The following is a 17592-nucleotide window of genomic DNA, read 5'->3' as shown; positions in this document are numbered from 1 at the left end:
TAGGAGTTGCCCTTTTGTAAGAAACACTTACATTGGTATGGGAGATTTACATTTGTAAGGGTGTTTCCTTCTCTTTACCTAGAAGAGGATGACCAAATCTCTAGAAACATCAGTGTAGATGGCAGTGACTTAAATCTGTGTAACTCACAGTCACCCTTGTTTACTGTACTTTTCCTGGTAACCTCCCATAACTGAGTCTCTCCACCCTCAACATCCTCTTTGTCTTTAGCTGAGGATGGTATTTAAGTTGAGGGCTTTGATCATTTTGGTGAGTTACTCAGTTTTCCTGGATCTTTCCCATGTATACTTGTTATTAAATTTTTGTTTGATTTTCTCCTGTTAATCTGTCTCACATCAGTTTAATTCTTAGACCAACCAGGAGAAGCTAGAAGAGCAGAGGAAGATTGTTTTCTCCCTGACAATGGTAATTAATTTTACTCATTAGCTTTTATTACTTTTTTCTTATAAGGCTACCCTACTTAATTATTAATTATAATTAATTTTACACTACATTTTTTTGGGTGTTATCAATATTAAATAATATTAGGAAAGTAGTATTCTAGTCTCCTTACTAAAACCTTTAGAATTTAATTGTCCAAAATACTCTTTTAAGATACATAATAGTGAATTGCTCATTTCTTAAAATATGTGTCAGGATTAAGTATTGAATATTATCACATGTCCTTTTGGAGTCTGTTGAGATTGTCAAAAGTGTTCCCTTATTTGAACACATTTCTGTTAAAAGAGATTTCCTATGATTATAAAATCTTTGTATTTCTAAATTAAAACCAACTTGGTCATGGTAGATGCACTGCTGAGTTTAATTTGCTTATATCTTATTTAGAAATATTCGTGTCTTTATTCATATGTGAATTTCCTCTAAGCCTATTTTTATGTGTCGAATGCATAATATTAATCAAATTGAAGCTAAATATTAAAACAGAGCTGTAAGTGAGTGTAGAACAGCAGAACATTTCAATCTTCTCCTTGTGCCGTTTTCTGCTAGACATCTGACCAAGCTCTTCTCAAGGCAGTATAGTTTTGAAAAGCCACACATTTGCATAATGTCTTTCCTGTTGTTCCTTTGTTTTTTGAGTTGTATCAAACTAATTGCTTTGGAAAGTTTTCTTCTCAAATTCCTCCCACTGGTAACATTAAGGTAAATAAGGCTCTTCAAAGTTAGAATCAGGGACTTGATACTATTGGTATACTTCCTGGAACATCAAAAGCAAGGCCAAAGACTCCTAAGAAACAACATCAGAAACTTTTCTTCCCACCACCCCTTTGGTTAATGTCTATTCTGATTAGAAAGGAATTGAGAGTGATGCCAAAAACTTGGCGTCTGTGCACCAGTGCCAAATTGAATCTTGGAGATGAGTTTTGGGTGAAGTAGAAAAGAATATCTTTATTGCTTTGCCAGGCAAAGGGGGACATAGTGGGCTTGTACCCTCAAAAACTGTGTGCCCCAACCCAGGGGTTTGGTGAGGAGTTTTATAGCAATGGTTCAAAGGTGGGGTTGCTGATAAGGATCAGGGTGTGTGCAGGGCCTTCACTCCTTTAATCTGGCCTCAGGTGGTCACCTGATGAGCTTCTCTGGTTCTCAGAGGTTATCAAACTGTGACCTTTTCTGGAATGAAGATTGCTTCATCAAGTAGTTAACATCTTCCATTTGTTGGGGGTTTTAGTTTTGTAGAAGAGCTCAAAGATATTATTATGTGTATCCCTTGAGGCAGAACCTGGACTCTGCCCCAAGGCTGCACTATTATTTTTTGACTGCTCCTCCCTTGTCTCTGCATCACTTCCTTTCCCTGATCAACAACCGTTTGAACCTGCCCTTTGGAACTTAGGTTTCAGCCTCCATGACCTTCCCTATTTCCTACAAACAAGAAACAGGGGACACAGAAAGGCTCTGTGTCCAGGAGCCCCACAAGATCCTGCTTGGTTTCAAGAGGGAACCAGGAAAAAGGCAATATTGCTGCTAACAAAGCCTTAAGGGAAGGTGTTCCTTCACAAATGGGTTTGGATGAGGACACTAATTTTTATGAGGAAGTTACATCAGGCCATCAATAAACTCTATTAAGAGTCTTCCATTCAAAGTTGCTCTTTCCTTTATTCTTTAATGGAGTTTATACCAATTATCTCTTCCTTGAGAATGTGAAAAGAAGTTTCTGGTAAAACTTTCTTTTGAGACTGATGGGGGGTTCAGGGCAAGTCGCTCCAAGATGTGCCACTCTGGCATGTGGATTATTTAGAGCTGAAAAGAAGCAGGACCCAAAAGACTCAGGAAGAACCTTTGAACTTCACGCTTACTGCCTAAAAAATTTAAGACAGAAAGCTTGTTCCAGAAAGGAGTTATCACCATAGATAACTATAGTAAAGTATTGAATTAAGTGTGGTAAACAGGAAGGAACCTAGTAAGGCCCATTTGATGAAAGTCCTTTCTGTCCTGTTGTCTCTAGGTGGCCCAGCAAACATTTGTTTACCAAAAATTAGTTATTTTCATCTTTCTGTGAATTATTTTCCTTTCCTTTGAAGTCCAGACCCCTACCTTCTTCTTCTTAGTCCAGAACAATATATATACCTCATCTTGCCTTATTGTCTTTGAGATTCTTCATGCTTATGTAGATTCCCCATATGTGCAAAATAAATTTGTTTTTCTCTTGTTAATCTGCTTTATGTCATTTTAATTGCTAGCCAAAAGAGCTAAGAGGGAAAAGAGGGGGAAATTCCCCTCCCCTACTAGATATTTTGTGATTTTTCTTTCCCCACAGTTCTTTTTTTTCTTTTCCTAGAAGGTTTTGTCCTTCTATTTGAACTAAACATAGCTATTTCCCCAGAAAGGAGTACAGCTCACTGATGCTTTCAAATTTATCATCATAGAATTATACATACATAATTTTAAAATCTTCTCTGTTTTTGCTTGTATAGGTCCTTTGACAGTTAATCATTAATTTGGCAAATCATTTCAGATGGATCCCCCTGGGCTGTGTTTTCACTCTGAAGGTTTTGTTGAGATTTTTCCATTAATTTCTAATTACAACATTAGAATTAAGTTCTTTTTATGAACTTTCTTGTGCTATATATGGCAGTTTTAATTTTGACACCCTTATTATCTCACTTGGATTTCTGTGTCTGGGTGCAGTGTGGGCACATATCTTTTCTTCATTCAGAGTTCTAAATTTGCCCTTAGCAGTGAGCTGTCTCCATTTTATGACATGCTGCTCTATGAGCTAGGTCTCTCCTTTGTCTGTTGTTATAAACAAACCTGAGATGACTAGGAGTATTTCTCTAGTGAATCAGTAGTCTGCTTAACATTCTACAGTTTCTAGAATGACAGTATAAGAGACTCACAAATACTCTGGTTGTCTTGCCTCATCCCTGAGTTTCAGGAAATCATACTTAACTTTCATATCTTTACTTTGGAATGAAAACTTGGAGGTCTTCTGAGGAGCCTGAAAACAGTTTCATTGAAAGATGGGGGGATTCTTTGTATTAGCCAGTTATGGAAGTGAAGCATGTCTGGTTGTTTTCTACTCTTTTGGCTTTCTTTATATTGACCATTATTGGATATGAGATTTAATTCCCTCTGTCTCCCCACTGCATACGGTAAATGATTAGGAATCAGTGATTTCCATGAATTGTTGAAAATGAGAGGACAAACATAACATCTGGAAGTGAGAACATTTTGTTTAACGTTTGATTTGCCATAAGCTGCCTGTTTTCCCTTATTATCTAAGGCATGGATCCACCAAGCAGCTCATCTGTCTTACAGTAGAGCTTTTCTGTCTTCCAGTGGTGCTTAAAACCTTACTGATTGCTTCCACCTGAATTGTTCTCTAGTATGGAAATGTAGTCATATTATCTCTTTGTTTAAATTAATCTATTTAAAATAACTCTGCCCATTGTTACACTGTTTTACTTTATTGATAGCCTTCTTCACTAACTGAAATAACATTTATTCATATTTTAATTTATTTATTCTACTAAAATATAAGCTATATGAGACCAGGGACTTATCTGTCTTACTCTTTACCATATCTCTGTTGCCTAGAAGTGCCAGGCATTCAGGAGTAAATCCTTCCGAATTTTCTGATGTATTTGTCCTTCTTTTTATTGGTATGTATTACTGTTTATATTTTATTTATTTGTTTTTTTTATTTTTTTTTTTTTATAGTTCTTTTTTTTTTTTTTTAATTTATTTATTTTTTCTGTGTTGGGTCTTCGTTTCTGTGTGAGGGCTTTCTCTAGTTGTGGCAAGCGGGGGCCACTCTTCATCGCGGTGCGTGGGACTCTCACTATCGCGGCCCCTCTTGTTGTGGAGCACAGGCTCCAGACGCGCAGGCTCAGTAGTTGTGGCTCACGGGCCTAGTTGCTCCGCGGCATGTGGGATCTTCCCAGACCAGGGATCGAACCCGTGTCCCCTGCATTAGCAGGCAGATTCTCAACCACTGCGCCACCAGGGAAGCCCATGTTTATATTTTAAATTGAGCAGTCACATTTATATGTATGTTGAAGCTATAAACTACCTCAAATCTTTAAAAAATATACAGTAGAATATCAATAAATAATAAATAAAAAGCCAACCAGCATAATGTACTTGCAGATAAGAAGATATGGTACATAAGTACAATGAAATATTACTCAGCCATAGAAAGGAACAAAATTGGGTCATTTGTAGAGACGTGGATGGATCTAGAGACTGTCATACAGAGTGAAGTAAGTCAGAAAGAGAAAAAAAAATATCGTATATTAATGCATATATGTGGAACCTAGAAAAATGGTACAGATGAACTGGTTTGCAGGGCAGAAATAGAGACGTAGATGTAGAAAACAAACGTATGGACACCAAGGGAGTTGGTGATGTGATGAATTGGGAGATTGGCATTGACATATATACACTAATATGTATAAAATGGATAACTAATAAGAACATGCTGTATAAAAAAATAAAGTAAAATTCAAAAAAATTTTTTTCTTAAATTATGTTGTTATTTTAAAAAATGTCAAGAGAGAGGGGAAATAGACTCACATGAGCATGTGAATTGGTGTTACTTTTTGAAGGGAGATTCGGCAGTATGTAGCATAGTATAAAAAGCACATACTTTTTTAACAGTGGTATTAATGTCATCAATGTTAGAAATTCCTATAGAGTCATGCCAGTGCACAGAGATTTTTATAAATGCATATTTATTTCAATATGGTTTTAGTAACAAAATAAAACCAAAAATCTCTCTCCCTAAAATCTGGAAAAAAAATATAATGACCAAGGATCAGTGAAAGTGATTATGGGATATCATGTGATATAATACTATGAACCTGTTTAAAAGGTTTTTATTTTCACGTATGTATAACAATAGTTTACAAACAGCAATACCAAAGTAGCTAGATTCTGTATTTTAAAATTATTAAAAATCAGTTTGTCAGAAACATAAGCCAATTAAAAAGTAAGAACAGTTTGATGACTTAACTTTGGGTGAATATATCACAAAATTATGGGTGATCTCAAGGTGAGGATCTAAGAAATCATCTAATATAGTGGATAGGAGCATGACTTAGGGGTTGCAGACAGGGTTGATCTTTAGCTATGACCTTTGATTGCTATGTGATTTAGGATTGTTACTTAAATTCTCTGAGCCCCACTTTTCTAACCTATAAATTGGATCTAATAAGAATGGTTCATGGGCATTGAGTATTTATTATGTGCTTGGATACTTTTTCTGATTTAAACCCCACACCACTATGCCCATAAGGAAAGTAATATTATTTCTTTCTTACAGATGAAGAAACCAAGGTACAGACAAATTAAGTAACTTGTTCAAATGATATAGTTAAGCAAGGGTTAGCCTTGACATTCCTACCCTGGCAGACTGACTCTGCATCCTAACTATTAAACCAACACTCCATACTGCTCCCTGTACATATTAATAGCTTGTTTTGCTAGAAAAATGAATAGCATATGTGACTGTCATAGCAGAAAGCCTGACATATGGTAAGGTCTCATTAAATGTAGTTATTATTTTCTTATCCTGGGGATTATCATGCTGTATTCTGAGGGAGCCAGAGATCAGAGAACTGAACAGCCAAACCTTTGTTTAATATATTGGACTTGGCCTCACATTCAATTAAATGTATGGTTGCAAAAATAAAATTGTACAAAACAAGGATTTACATGTTAAAACTGAAAAAAAAAATGACACCCAGGAAGGCAAGTTTTCTCCCCATAATCAACCAGCTAGTTAAAGGCAGAAATTTTCCTTCCTTAATTCCTGCCTTCCCTCCTTCCCTCCTTTCTTCATTCCTTCTTTCTCTTTCTCTCTCCCTCCCTCCTTCCTTCCCTGTTTTCCTTCCTCCTTATCTTTTCCCCTCCCTTCTGTCTTCCTTTGTTTCTTTCAGCATGTAGGAGTGTTGGGATGGTATATATCTGCAACACGGATATATACTACCTTTAACATTAAAATTTAAACACCTAAGTTTATAAATTCTTATTGAAGCTGCTGCAGGTTTGGTGAACCAATAAAAATAGCAACATGAATTGGCGCTTGGTCATAGATAGCTGGAGGTGGGGATCTGAGGGTGGAAAAAGTCACTATACGGCTGCCAACTAGATATACACCTACAATAAAGATGGGTTCCAAATAAATGAAGATGGAATCCTGGTACTCAGGAGTGGAAGACAGAACAAATCCCTAATTGGAAATGCACAATTTAGAGACTCTTATATACTGATGATAAACTTAGAGTTGATGGTAACATGTGAGATGGCAATGTGCCATGGCTATCATACCTCACATCTGAGGGAGGTTAGCAGAGCTATCTGCACCAATTTAAGGATGGAAGGTCTTAACTACTGGGGAAGTAGTTTGATAACAGTCCTATACTAACATAAGCTAATATGTAAAAAGCAACTCTGAGAACCCATGCTAGTTCTTAAACTTTGCCCAATAGCAGAGATGAATGATTTCCTGGAATGCTTCAAAAATATTTTAAGAATTCTCCAGCATGAGGGAGAGTGGTAATCCCAGAACTTGGGGTGGGCAGTGAAGTAAATGTCCTACAGTCAGAGTCGGACAGGAGGAATCAGACTTTTTTCCTGATTCTTATGAACCAGATGGGTGATTGGGCATGAAGTTCATGTGATGGTGTAATAAACCTAAATGATGCTTTCATTTCAGTTGTGGTCTTATGAATCTTCAAAACCTTGATATATTATTGCTTTGCCTGCAATTTTCCCAAGGTGAATATTGGAATAGGATCATTTGATTTTTCTTTTTTTGTAACATTAATACTACTTATCCTTAGATATATATATTTTGTGCAACATTGTTAACTTTTATTATTTTTTTATTTTAATGTTTTTTGAATTTTATTTTATTTATTTTTTTATACAGCAGGTTCTTATTAGTCAGCAATTTTATACACATCAGTGTATAAATGTCAATCCCAATCGCCCAATTCATCACACCACAATCCCCACCCCCATATGGCTTCCCCCCACCTTGGTGTCCATATGTTTGTTCTCAACATCTGTGTCTCAACTTCTGCCCTGCAAACTGGTTCACCTGTACCATTTTTCTAGGTTCCACATACATGCGTTAATATACGATATCTGTTTTTCTCGTTCTGACTTACTTCACTCTGTATGACAGTCTCTAGATCCATCCACGTCTCAACAAATGACCCAATTTCATTCCTTTTTATGTCTGAGTAATATTTCATTGTATAGATGTACCACATCTTCTTTATCCGTTCGTCTGTCGATGGGCATTTAGGTTGCTTCCATGACCTGGCTATTGAATATAGTGCTGTAATGAACATTGGGGTGCATGTGTATTATGGAATTATGGTTTTCCCTGGGTATATGCCCAGTAGTGGGATGCTGGATCATATGGTAATTCTACTTTTACTTTTTTAAGGAACCTCCATACTGTTCTCCATAGTGGCTGTATCAATTTACATTCCCACCAGCCGTGCAAGAGGGTTCCCTTTTCTCCACACCCTCTCCAGCATTTGTTGTTTGTAGATTTTCTGATGATGCCCATTCTAACTGGTGTGAGGGGATACCTCATTGTAGTTTTGATTTGCATTTCTCTAATAATTAGTGATGTTGAGCAGCTTTTCATGTGCCTCTTGGCCATCTGTATGTCCTCTTTGGAGAAATATCTATTTAGATCTTCTGCCCGTTTTTGGACTGGGTTGTTTGTTTTTTAAATATTGAGCTACATGAGCTGTTTGTATATTTTGGAGATTAATACTTTGTCCGTTGATTCGTCTGCAAATATATACTCCCATTCTGAGGGTTGTCTTTTCATCTTCTTTATGATTTCCTTTGCTGTGCAAAAGCTTTAAGTTTCATTAGGTCCCATTTGTTTATTTTTGTTTTTGTTTCCATTACTCTAGGAGGTGGATCAAAAAAGATCTTGCTGTGATTTATGTCAAAGAATGTTCTTCCTATGTTTGCCTCTAAGAGTTTTATAGTGTCTGGTCTTACAATTAGGTCTCTAATCCATTTTTTTTTTTTTTTTTCTGTACGCGGCCTCTCACTGTTGTGGCCTCTCCCGTTGCGGAGCACAGGCTCCGGACGCGCAGGCTCAGCGGCCATGGCTCACGGGCCCAGCCGCTCCGCGGTATGTGGGATCTTCCCCGACCGGGGCACGAACCCGTGTGCCCTGCATCGGCAGGCGGACTCTCAACCACTGCGCCACCAGGGAAGCCCTCTAATCCATTTTGAGTTTATTTTTGTATATGGTGTCAGGGAGTGTTCTAATATCATTCATTTATGTGGAGGTGTCAAGTTTTCCCAGCACCACTTATTGAAGAGACTGTCTTTTCTCCATTGTATATCCTTGCCTCCTTTGTCATAAATTAGTTGACCATAGGTGTGTGGGTTTATCTCTGGGCTTTCTATCTTGTTCCATTGATCTATGTTTCTGTTTTTGTGTCAGTACCATATTGTCTTGATTACTGTAGATTTGTAGTATAGTCTGAAGTCAGGTAGTCTGATTCCTCCAGCTCTGCTTTTTTTCCCTCAAGAGTGCTTTGGCTATTTGGGGTCTTTTGTGTCTCCATACAAATTTTAAGATTTTTTGTTCTAGTTCCGTAAAAAATGCCATTGGTAATTTGATAGGGGTTGCAATGAATCTGTAGATTGCTTTGGGTAGTATCGTCTGTTTCACAATATTGTTTCTTCCAATCCAAGAGCATGGTATATCTCTCCATCTGTTGGTACCATCTTTAATTTCTTTCATCAGTGTCTTATAGTTTTCTGCATACAGGTCCTTTGTCTCCCTAGGTAGGTTTATTCCTAGGTATTTTATACTTTTTGTTGCAATGGTAAATGGGAGTGTTTTCTTAATTTCTCTTTCAGATTTTTCATCATTAGTGTATAGGAGTGCAAGATATTTCTGTTCATTAATTTTGTGTCCTGCAACATTACCTAATTCATTGATTAGCTATAGTAGTTTTCTGATGGCATCTTTAGGATTCTCTATGTATAGTATCATGTCATTTGCAAACAGTGACAGTTTTACTTCTTCTTTTCCAACTTGTATTCCTTTTATTTATTTTTCTTCTCTGATTGCCATGGCTAGAACTTCCAAAACTATATTGAATAATAGTGGTGAGATTAGACATCCTTGTCTTGTTCCTGATCTTAGAGGAAATGCTGTCAGTTTTTCACCACTGAGAATGATGTTTGCTGTGGGTTTGTCATATATAGACTTTATTATGTTGAGGTAGGTTACCTCTATGCCCACTTTCTGGAGAGTTTTTATCATAAATCGGTGTTGAATTTTGTCAAAAGCTTTTTCTGCATCTACTGAGATGATCATATGGTCTTTCTTCTTCAAATTGTTAATATGGTGTATCACATTGATTGATTTGCATATTTTGAAGAATCCTTGCAACCCTGGAATAAATCCCACTTGATCATGGTGTATGATCCTTTTAATTTGTTTTTGGATTCTGTTTGCTAGTATTTTGTTGAGGATTTTTGCATCTATATTCATCAGTGGTGTTGGTCTGGAATTTTCTTTTTTGTAATATCTTTTTCTGGTTTTGGTATCAGGGTGATGGTGGCCTCATAGAATGAGTTTGGGAGTGTTCCTTCCTCTGCAATTTTTTGGAAGAGTTTGAGAAGGATGGGTGCTAGCTCTTCTCTAAATGTTTGATAGAATTCACCTGTGAAGCCATCTGGTCCTAGACTTCTGTTTGTTGGAAGATTTTTAATCACAGTTTCAATTTCATTACTTGTGAATGGTCTGTTCATATTTTCTATTTCTTCCTGGTTCAGTCTTGGAAGGTTATACCTTTCTAAGAATTTGTCTGTTTCTTCCAGGTTGTCCATTTTATTGGCATAGAGTTGCTTGTAGTAGTCTTTTATGATGCTTTTTATTTCTGCGGTGTGTGTTGTAACTTCTTTTTCATTTCTAATTTTACTGATTTGAGTCTTCTCCCTCTTTTTCTTGATGAGTCTGGCTAATGGTTTATCAATTTTTTTTATCTTCTCAAAGAACCAGCTTTTAGTATTTTGATCTTTGCTATTGTTTTCTTTCTTCCTATTTCATTTATTTCTGCTGTGACTTTTACGATTTCTTTCCTTCTTCTAACTTGGGGTTTTATTTGTTCTTCTTTCTCTAGTTCCTTTAGGTGTAAGGTTACATCGTTTATTTGAGATGTTTCTTGTTTCTTGAGGTAGGCTTGCATAACTATAAACTCTCTCTTAGAACTGCTTTTGCTGCTTCCCATAGGTTTTGGATCGTCGTGTTTTCATTGTCATTTGTCTGTAGGTATTTTTTGATTTCCTCTTTGATTTCTTCAGTGATCTCTTGGTTATTTAGTAGTGTATTGTTTAGCCTCCATGTTTTTGTGTTTTTTAGGTTTTTTCCCGTAATTCATTTCTAATCTCATAGCGTTGTGGTCAGAAAAGATGCTTGATATGATTTTAATTTTCTTAAATTTACTGTGGCTTGTTTTGTGACCCAAGATGTGATCTATCCTGGAGAATGTTCCATGCGCACTTGAGAAGAAAGTGTAATCTGTTGTTTTTGGATGGAATGTCCTATAAATATCAATTAAATCTCTCTGGTCTATTGTGTCATTTAAAGCCTCTGTTTCCTTATTTATTTTCATTTTGGATGATCTGTCCATTGGTGTACATGAGGTGTTAAAGTTCCCCACTATTATTGTGTTACTGTTGATTTCCTTTTTTATAGCTGTTAGCAGTTGCCTTATGTACTGTGGTGCTTGTATGTTGGGTGCATATATATTTATAATTGTTATATCTTCTTCTTGGATTGATCCCTTGATCATTATGTAGTGTCCTTCCTTGTCTCTTATAACATTCTTTAATTTAAAGTCTATTTTATCTTATATGAGTGTTGCTACTCCAGCTTTCTTTTGATTTCCATTTGTATGGAATATCTTTTTCCATCCCCTCACTTTCAGTCTGTATGTGTCCCTAGGTCTGAAGTGGGTCTCTTGTAGACAGCATATGTATGGGTCTTGTTTTTGTATCCATTCAGCGAACCTGTGTCTTTTGGTTGCAGCATTTAATCCATTCATGTTTAAGGTAATTATCGATATGTGTGTTCCTATGACCATATTCTTAATTGTTTTGGGTTTGTTTTTGTAGGTCCTTTTCCTCTCTTGTGTTTCCCACTTAAAGAAGTTCCTTTAGCATTTGTTGTAGAGCTGGTTTGGTCATGCTGAGTTCTCTTATCTTTTGCTTGTCTGTAAAGCTTTTGATTTCTCCATCAAATCTGAATGAGATCCTTGCTGGGTAGAATAATCTTGTTTGTAGGTTCTTCGCTTTCATCACTTTAAATATATTGTACCACCAACTTCTTGCTTGTAGAGTATCTGCTGAGGAATCAGCTGTTATCCTTATGGAAGTTCCCTTCTGTGTTAATTGTCGTTTTTCCCTTGCCGCTTTCAATAATTTTTCTTTGTCTTTAATTTTTGCCCATTTGATTACTATGTGTTTCAGCGTGTTTCTTCTTGGGTTTTTCCTGTATGGGACTTGCTGCGCTTCCTGGACTGGGTGGCTATTTCCTTTCCCATGATAGAGAAGTTTTCAACTATAATCTCTTCAAATATTTTCTCTGGTCCTTTCTCTCTCTTCTCTTTATGGGACCCCTATAATGCAAATGTTGTTGTGTTTAATGTTGTCCCAGAGGTCTCTTAGGCTGTCTTCATTTTTTTTCATTCTTTTTTCTTTTTTCTGTTCCGCAGCAGTGAATTCCACCATTCTGTCTTCCAGGTCACTTATCCGTTCTTCTGCCTCAGTTATTCTGCTATTGATTCCTTCTAGTGTAGTTTCATTTCGGTTATTGTATTGTTTACTTCTGTTTGTTTGTCCTTTAATTCTTCTATGTCTTTGTTAAACATTTCTTGCATCTTCTTGATCTTTACCTCCATTCTTTTTCCAAGGTGCTGGATCATCTTCACTATCATTATTCTGAATTCTTTTTCTGGAAGGTTGCCTATCTCCAGTTCATTCAGTTGTTTTTCTGGGGTTTTATCTTCTTCCTTCATCTGGTCGTAGCTCTCTCCCTTTTCACCTTGTCTATATTTCTGTGAATGTGGTTTTTGTTTCACAGGCTACAGGATTGTAGTTGTTCTTGCTTCTGCTGTCTGCCCTTTGGTGGAAGAGGCTATCCAAGAGGCTTGTGCAAGTTTCCTGATGGGAGGGACTGGTGGTGTGTAGAGCTGACTGTTGCTCTGGTGGGCATAGCTCAGTAAAACTTTAATCCACTTGACTGCTGATGAGTGGGACTGGGTTCCCTCTCTGTTAGTTGTTTGGCTTGAGGCAACCCAACACTGAAACCTACCTGGGCTCTTTGGTGGGTCTAATGGCAGACTTTAGGAGGTTTTAAGCCAAAGAGTACTTCCCAGAACTTCTGCTGCCAGTGTCCTTGTTCCCATGGTGAGCCACAGCCAGCCCCCACCTCTGCAGGAGACCCTCCAACCCTAGCAGGTAGGTCTGGTTCAGTCTCCTCTGCGGTCACTTCTCCTTCCCCTGGGTCCTGATGTGCACACTACTTTGTGTGTGCCCTCCAAGAGTGAAGTCTCTGTTTCCCCTAGTCTTGCTGCAGTCCTCCAGTCAAATCCCGCTAGCCTTCAAAGTCTGATTCTCTAGGAATTCCTCCTCCTGTTGCTGGACCCCCAGGTTGGGAAGCCTGACGCGGTGCTCAGAACCTTCACTCCAGTGGGTGGACTTCTGTGGTATAAGTGTTCTCCAGTCTGTGAGTCACCCACCCATCAGTTATGGTATTTGATTTTACTGTGATTGCGCCCCCTCCTACCATCTCATTGTGGCTTCTCCTTTGTCTTTGGGGTATCTCTTTTGGTGAGTTCCAGTGTCTTCCTGTCAATGATTGTCCAGCAGCTAGTTGTGAGGCTGTGTTATTTATCCCCTTTGCTGTGACTGGCTAACTTTTAAATTATATCTTTTCTCTGCATCTTTGTCAGATACATTTTGAGTCTTTAAGGTATATTTTGGTTGACATTAAATCATTGTGAAAAGCATTACCAAACTGCCAACCCAATTGTTACTAAAAAAACCCCCAGCAAACAACAGAAAACAAAAAAACCCAAGGCAGTAACAATTCAGTTTGTTTACTAGAAAAAGTTTAAAAATACCTAATTTTTAATTGAATATTTTAATACAATGTAGAACACTAATTAGCTTAGTCTGTGGGCTGTTACTCAGGTAGTGAAAGTAAACCTTGCCAAACACCAGGATAGAATAAAATGTTGCATATTTGCATTAGAATTCATTTTATTACAAACTGAATTTCTGTGCAACTTTTCTTTTAATTCAAAAATGCATAATAATTTGCCCAGCTGATGATGTAAAGGCTTGCCACACTTATTTTTCTTATGTGAATTCATTTTTGAGTTGTGTAAAAATACAAAAAAGCTTATATTTTTCAGCTTTTTAAAAGTGAAATAACACAAAAATAGTTTTCTAAATGTTACAAGATTCAGTCCCTTCTAACTGCAAGTGAGTTATCAAAATTTTACAGTTTGCTCTTTTATTGATGAGGATTTCTAATGAAGAGTGTGACAAAGTCTCCTTTACCCAGGTTGGACTGAATACTATTTCTAAATAAAACATCTGCCCTCTAGTGCCTAATGGTCCAAAGGTCTAATGGTGTCATTTTAACTGATGAAAATTATAAAAGAATTAAAGCTACAAGTATGCAAATGAAGCAGGATGGCTTTTGTTAAAAATAAAACTAATATATTAAACAATTAACAAATGTGAATAGAATCCTCTCCCAAGTTAAATGTTTACCTAAATTTTAGTATCAACCGTGTTGACATCATGAAGAACTGTCAAGAGGGCTGACATTCTTAGAAGACATAACTTCACCTGTAACCTTTAAAGAAAGCTGCTTTGTGAAAGCCCTAAAGGCAGAATGGTCAGACTGGCATTTGTATAGTGTGGTGAGAGATGTTAAAATAGCAACACACAGAACCCTTTCAAGCAATTTTTATGTCACCGACAGTGAGACTTTTGGAAAGAAATCTATAAGTAGTGATTTGTCACCACTTATGTAAAGTGGAATAATTTTAGACAGTTTTTTTTTCCGGATCAGAAAGTGCTATACCTAAAGTGAATAATAAATCAAATTTGAAACTTTTTGTCTTGATATATACATCTCTGAGGATACTATTTTTAAAGCTAACATTTATTTCTTCATTCTCCATAAAACTAAAGTCCAATTTTATAACTTTGCAAATTTTTTCAATCACTTTCCTTGGTGTAACAATTACAAGTGCAACGTATTTATAATAAAACTGTCAACCATGGTTCAATTCAAAATGTATCATGGGGAAGTCAGACTTCTGAAGGGGTAAAATTCTGGTACTTTTCTTTGAGAAGCAGTGAAGGTACACTCTCAGGACACTTAAGAATCAAATAGCAATTTCCCCCAGTTCAGGGAAGTTTGGAATCCAACTTTTTATAATTATAAAACAAAATTTGAGGGTACCTCTAAACTGTTGTCTCCACCTTTTAGAGCGAATGTTAGTGTGCAACTTCTTTTCATCAGTAGTTGTCTATCCAGAAAAAGATTGTTATTGCATGTTGGAGAAAGCAATATTTAACCCTAAATCAGCTGTGTTTTTTAATCATCAGTGGGCCTTTTGAGATCATTGTGACTCTTATTGTTATTTGTGTGTGTGTGTTTGTGAAATATAAAAATGAGGTTATCTATCTCCCCACCATCCAAAATATCTCTGGAAGGTTTATAAGTCCTCTATTCCTTTTTTTTTTTTTTTTGAAGTAGAAAATAATAGCTTTATTGCTTTGCCAGGGAAAGGGAGACACACCAGGCTTCTGTCTCGAAAAATTATGTGTTCCAACCCCAGAGAATTTGATGAGGGGTTTTATAATAATATATAAGTCCTCTATTCTTTATACACTTAATAATTCTGAATATTCACAGAAATTATTTACTGAGACTCTCCTCTCAAGTTTATACATCAGAGATTTAACCTTGTTGGGGACCAGGGCAGGCCAACCCAAAGTATTTCTCAGTGGCATATTGATTATTTTGAATTAAAATTACTTAAGAAACAGTTGGTGCAAGAGGAACACTTTCGATCCTCCTCTCTGTTTCCCTGAAAGCAGGAAATAAATCCCTTATATGAAAGGTGCCCTCCTTGCACATGGTAGAAGGATGCCCTTATGGCCAGAGAGTGGGAATTCGGACTGAGAAGTCTGTATAAACAAACCTTGTTACTTCTTTAATTTACTACCCAAAGCCCAAACTCTGTTTAGATTCCTCACTAATTATTAATTAATTTCACCTAAAGCCTAAGGTTTTTTTGTCGTGTCAGTTGCTCATAAATTTATTGTTTCTTTGTCTAAAAAGTATAAAAGCTGCCTGCTCTGGCCACATCTTATATTCTGTTTCTATGAGATCTTTGTGTGTATGAATTAAAATTTGTTTATCTCCTGTTAATCTGTCTTGTGTCAGTTTTATTATTACTCCAGACAAAAGAACTCAAGATGGTAGAGGGAAATTTCTCCTGCCCTGACAACCTCATTGCCCAAATTTTCAATTTTGCTTACAGGATTCAGGATTTCAGTTATTCTTAATTAAGTGTTTGATGATACATAGTGTTCCTACCGTTTAATACTTTCATCCCAACAATAGTTTATAATGTAGTTTGAGACGATATTGTCGCTGAGGTTTTGGTTTTCTCACAGTCAGCATTTTATGAGAGGAAAGAAGTCTGAAATTACTGATGATCTTTTTCTACTTTTTCTACTTAAGCCAGCAAAATATTTTACTTGAATACCCATAAGTTTCAAAAATTATGAAGAATTTTGGATACTGTAATTTAAGAATACATTTATGGCTAGGTTTGAAACCATAGTTTACTTAATATACATGGGTAAAGGTTTACTGTTTGAATGCTGTCTCTTAAAACAAGCTAATATTTGTAATTTTCACATTTATGTTCTCTCCTAATTATATTTTAATTCCTAGAGGGTAGAGATCTTATTTTGTGCATGTTTCAATACCTCTTAAAACAGGGATTTTTAATGTAGTAGGCATTCAATTGCCAAAGTGAATCTCAACTTCTCTAGTGATTCTGAAGGCTTACTAAATCATGATATGGGTATTTGGGTAGGGTATTTGGAATTGCAGAGTTTACATGTCAGGATATTATGAGTTTAATTGTAATGACATCATGCCTTCTAAAGCAGCCAGATGGTGGTAACCCTGTGTAGAGATTTCCCTAGGTGAACAATGTGTCCATCGAGTATAAATGTAATTACTGATCCTTCTTTGCTTCTTTGATCAGTCTAAACCTCTGAGTTGTCTGTAATTTATTATGAAGATATATTATCCAGGAAGTTTTCCAGATTCGTCCTGAAAGAATTGAACTTCCCAATATGTGATTCTGTGGGTTATCTTCTTGTGTTGGAAATTAGCAGTATATTAATACTTAAAAATAGGATGAAAATTCTTTTATATTGAAATCCTTTAGGAATCATATTGTAATTTCTTTTAAATGAAAAATGTTGTGTTTTCTATTTCTGTCTACTGTTTCAATAAAGTAAGTTTATTTACTGCTGTTAAGTCTTTAATTTTGATAAAGGATTCTGTTTACTAATAGCAACATAATGTTTTGAAACATATATTAAATTGACTTACATATTTCCACAAGTGGCTTGTTCAACATCAAAAATAAATCATTACATATTAGGAAATTCTTTATCCTCTCAGGTTGAAATAATGTAGGATGTCATCTTATTCTTAGATAATGGGGACACAGATCTGATCCTTTTAGTTTTCTTGGCAGAAGAAAAAAAATCTATTCTGGAATTTACACTTTAGTGAAGTTACTTTTCTGAGATATGATTGTATAACAAAGAACAGCCTTTACTTGAGATATTTTATCCCAGACCAGGGACTGAACCCGTGTCCCCTACATTGGCAGGCAGATTCTTAACCACTGCACCACCAGGGAAGTCCCTACTTGAGGTATTTTAGACAGTGCTTTTTTCCTACAATTAAGATACAGACATGTGTGCACACACACACTGCCTGAGAAAGTATGTGTTGATCCTGT

Source organism: Phocoena sinus, chromosome 3 (genome assembly GCF_008692025.1).
Source record: "Phocoena sinus isolate mPhoSin1 chromosome 3, mPhoSin1.pri, whole genome shotgun sequence".
Lineage (NCBI taxonomy): Eukaryota > Metazoa > Chordata > Mammalia > Artiodactyla > Phocoenidae > Phocoena > Phocoena sinus.
This window is presented reverse-complemented; position numbering follows the sequence as displayed.